Source organism: Lycium ferocissimum, chromosome 11 (genome assembly GCF_029784015.1).
Source record: "Lycium ferocissimum isolate CSIRO_LF1 chromosome 11, AGI_CSIRO_Lferr_CH_V1, whole genome shotgun sequence".
Taxonomy (NCBI): domain Eukaryota; kingdom Viridiplantae; phylum Streptophyta; class Magnoliopsida; order Solanales; family Solanaceae; genus Lycium; species Lycium ferocissimum.
In genome coordinates this window covers 35,751,769-35,756,525 of record NC_081352.1, presented here as the reverse complement: position 1 = coordinate 35,756,525, position 4,757 = coordinate 35,751,769, and the positions used below count along the sequence as shown (strand labels likewise).

The 4,757-nt window shown below is 36.8% G+C and overlaps 1 pseudogene; it reads left to right on the top strand.

Moving 5' to 3' along the window:
- The first annotated feature begins 291 nt into the window (after window positions 1–291).
- Window positions 292–4,188, top strand: LOC132038291 (ADP-ribosylation factor GTPase-activating protein AGD5-like; annotated as a pseudogene).
- Window positions 4,189–4,757: the final 569 nt, after the last annotated feature.

Sequence of the window (4,757 nt, the reverse complement as noted above, 5' to 3'; positions counted from 1 at the left end):
GTTAAGTGTTGGTTTAGTATGAATTGTATTTGATTTGAGCTGTGTGGCATATGCGCAATTGGTGAGTATATGTCTCTGTCAAACAATCATGTGTTTAGATTGATGTTCGTTAAAAGAAAGCTATCATACGATTAAGGAGGGATCTGTGGGGTATATTCGAAACAACTGCTTGTTATCTGCCAACTGTCTATTTTCTTTCAACGTGATTCATTTCCTGTTCTCTTCTTACATGTTCATAAGGCTGCTTGTTAAACTGCTTCTGTAGTGAGCTGGCCTCAATCCACTTCTAAAATGCTATGTTTAGAAATTTATTATTGAGTGTGAAATATGACTGCTAAGTCTATGTGCCGGACTGTATTTAGCTAAGGCCCCTAAGGATGGGATACAAAAACCACCTTCCAGGGTTCAAGAAGAGAGGGCTTCGGTGCAATGGCAACAAAACAGTGATAGAAGTGGACGTGGACATGCAACTAGCTCAGGAGGGGCATATGACGAGAGGAGAAATATTCAAGCCCCAAACATGAAGCAAGATGTACCTGCTACTAGAGTCAGTATACCACTGCCTCCTAAAGGGCCAGAGCATGTACGTTAAGCTTATTCATCAAACTGGTTTTCTCCACATTTCTTTGCCTTCCAGGTGTAATATTATTGTTTCAATGTTCTAATTTGGATGAAATCTTCTTCATTTGCTGGTTATCTACACGACTTGCCTATGTATGTGAGATGATTGGGCAATTAGCCCTTGGGTTTTTGTGCAGTATAAGTTTACTTGGTGTTGAAAATTAATTCTTCACTCAGATTGTTGAATTAAGCAGCTGTTGCTCGTACTGTTTTTGAGCTATTACATACTTGCATCTTAATTTTTACGTACGTGTGTATTCATGTCCCCCTGTTGGTCCTTGTGTATAACTGTTCCTAACTGCTGTTAGTTTCTGTTTCTTCCGAGTTGGTTAGGATACTTTCTGAATTAGAATAGATTCTTATAGTTTTGACTACTTGCAGGTATCTTCAGGTCAGGCTGTTAACCAGACAAGTCAGAGAGCAGAGCCAGTTACAGTTACTGAATCTGCAAAGCAGGTTGCAGAAGCTACCAATCCTCCTAAAGTTGATTATGCTACTGATCTTTTTGACATGCTTTCTATGGATTCTTCAACTGACAATGGCTCAGAAGCAGCTTCTACGGATGATAACTCTTGGGCAGGTTTCCAGTGTATGTCAAGTCACGGTCAATTTTTAACATTTAGAGGGTGTAATTTTATTTTTTTCATTAGGATGGCCCATAGTGCTTTACTACTTTTTGGAAGAGAGGCACACAGGTAGTTTGAGAATCAACAACTACATCTCAGTCACAAAAAAGTTGGAATCGGCAGTATGAATCCTCAGCTCACCTCATGTCATCATATACCAAATAAATTTAAATGTGAAAAACAAGTTAAATATATAAAATAAGAATATAATATTAAAAGTTTATATTTTTATTGGCATATAAATCTATGACTAGGTAATACTCCGAGTCGAGAATAAACAACTTGTAATTTTTCTTGGGATTTGAATTGAAGTTATCATATTACCTCTTGTAGCTCATTTCTCTTATAAAGAAAGTTGTGCCTTTGCAGCTGCTCAAGAAGTAACAAAAGCAGAAAAAAACTGAGGTTACAAAATCTGATGATCAGAAGTCTCAATCTGCTACTGCTTCTGGAATTGAAGATTTATTCAAGGATTTACCATCAATTGTGCCTTCTGCCTCGTCGGAGAAGCCGCAGGTGCAGAAAGATGCTAAAAATGATATAATGAGCCTTTTTGACAAGGTACAATACTACTACAAGAATTTGGATTTTTTGGTCCTCTTTTATCTAAAATTGATGTTGGCCGTTTACAGTCCAATATGGTGTCACCTTTTGCTATGCATCAACAACAGCTGGCTATGCTGGCACAACAACAGTCTTTACTAATGGCTGCGGCTGCTGCCGGTGGTGCTGTAAAACTTCCTGTTAATGCACAACAAAGCTCTAATGCTACCAATATGGTAAATCAAAATTGGCCAAATTTAGGCTATCAGTTCCCAGGAGTGATGATGCCAGCAGCTAGTAAGACTGAGCTGGAGAAATATATGCAGGTAGAACACGAGTATTAATTATCAAAGAAAAAGAAAAAAAACACATGGATATTGGATTTTGCATTGAAGTTGTATTTAAGTCTCTCTGCTCAAAGCTGTTTATTTTGCTTCTAAACTAGGTAGGTAATATGGGATCGACACATGTAGTTGGGAACTCTGTGCCAGTTTCAACATCCAGGTATTGACCTCTGATCCATTATTGGTTAAATATAGAACTTCAATTGCTGAATTGTTCTTAGAGGGCGTATTGTTGGACCATAAATTCAATAACTTGATGCAATGCATATATCCTGCCAATTATTTGCCATTTAGATCTCTTAAATCATGTCCCATTACCACACAATTTAGTGTATCCGTCAGCTGCTTCTTCCATTTCATTTTAAGTATCTCTCCTTTTACTCCTCTGATTAATAGTGGGTTGTGGACAGACCCCAGTGAACAGTATCATTTGATCCATTGATGTATTGCGACACTAATTGATATACTTAATTTTTCTTCAAGAGGAAAAAATTAACATATAACTCAATATTTTCCTTGATCCGTTCCTAGTAGGTTGGAGTATAAAATAGAAGACTCTTGCAATAAAAAGTAAAACAGATTAAGTGATGATCAAGTGGAAGAGGGCAACCCCATAGTCCATAGATTAGAACCTTGTTGCAAAATTGACCCTTTTCCTTTCGGCAAAGCTCCGTTGTCTGGACACCAAAGCATTCTATCCACTTAGATGGCCATGGGGAGAGTGGCAGGACTTCTTCCTTTGCTCTTTCCTGCTTAGTGAATTTTAGATTCCATTGGCAGTTCATGTCCTTTGCTACTTCTATTCCAGTATTAGGCGATGTGGAACAAGATAAGGAAGTTACAGATGTCCTATACTTCATGCATCTAATTGATTATTCTCTCCTTTGTATAACACTTCCCTTCAGAGATACAGGGGTAATAAGATGACTTTAGAGAAGCATGCCACTTTGCTCGAATTGCTATGGATTTTGTCATATTGCTTTAGCCTGTTTCTTTCCTAATCTAATGCTTAGGATGCATGGGGGTTGGTAGCACTTTTGTTCTAAAATACCTTAACCTTTTATTTGAGTGCAAGTGACTGACTTCTTACCTGCTAACTTCATGATCAGACTGTTTGCCTTTATTATGTAGCTCTATTGTTTAAAAAGGAAATACAGAAAAGAAGAATTGTGGGTAATGATTTCATTATAAAGGACATCGATTGAACTCTATTTAGGGAGACAAGTCTTTTTGTTATTTTAACTTATTCTACCAGTAGAAAAATATATTGACCTTAGTCACATGTGGTTGACAAGGTTGCATCATTTTGGCGCACAGTTCTTTTCCATTTTTACAGAAACCAGAGTAATTTTGATTTCTAAATCTGAATGTTTGGACTAGACTTGTTTGAGGATTTTCATAGCTTTATCTCCAAAGATACATAAACAATTTTAGAAGCTATGTCTATATTGGATTATCAATTGCTTGTATTGGCTTGTATACTTTATTTACATCATTTGATAGCTGAAATTGCATTGACGAACTCAGTTGCCAATCATCTTTTATCGTGTGATTTAGTTTAATACCGGTTTCAGGTAAGGAACCAGTTGACACATTTTAATAGTTGTGCCATTTATTTGTTATCCCGGAGGAACAAATTTTGGGTGCTTTTATAATTTTTCATCTTTCATCTTAGGATTGACACTGATAGTTGAGCTTTTATTTTGCAGCTTCTACTCGATGGGACAGAATACATCCAGCAACGGTATTGTGCCTCCGGGACCGGGCAAGCAGGCTGCTACCCCAATTTCATCAAGCTCTACGCAGTCGACAAAAGAATTTGACTTTTCATCTTTGACGCAGGGGATGTTCACAAAGCGCTGAAAAACCAACGAGGAAGCATGCTAGTTATTAGTATACATTGTTTTTTCCACAGGAAATTAGCTTTTGTTGTTCTACTCCTGTTTTTGGAGATTGTAAACTATTTGTAGAGGAGCAATATTGAGTTTTCTTCAGGTGATGGCTTGATTTGTATTTTTGTATCTGAAAAAATAAGCTCTCAAGATTGGATGGAATTCGATTAGTTTCCTCCTTTCCCCCTCGTATTCATGCTTTTTTATGTTGATGTTCCCTTAAATCTCCCTTAATCTAAAGAAATGCAATTTCGTGCTTTAGCTTCCTTGCATTTCGATATTTAGTTCCATTTTTGAGGTTTGATTAATATTATGCCATCGTATTCTATTTTTTCTGCCCACTTGACTCTATTACAGTGGTGGCTCTAGAGCAGACGCAACCATTTTGAATGAACCGGTGCATCTAATTTGAATCCTATATGTGTGAAAATATATTGAGAATAGGTATATCTAACAGAAGTGAACTCACTGATTTTAAACTCTGAATCCATCACTGTTATTATCATATCTGTGCTTGCACTTATTATCATGGAACAAAAGATGTGACTGGTGAGACTCTTGACGCATAGCATAAATAGTCGAGTTCCCCGTTATCCACTCTTCCTAATAATAAAACCGAAAATCCCTGTGCTAGATTTGTTTTTTGTCTTCTTTTTAGTGCTCAAATTGTTCATTCACTCATTATTTAGCCCGCTATCTCCGATTTTTTTTTTATTTTTTTATTTTTTTAA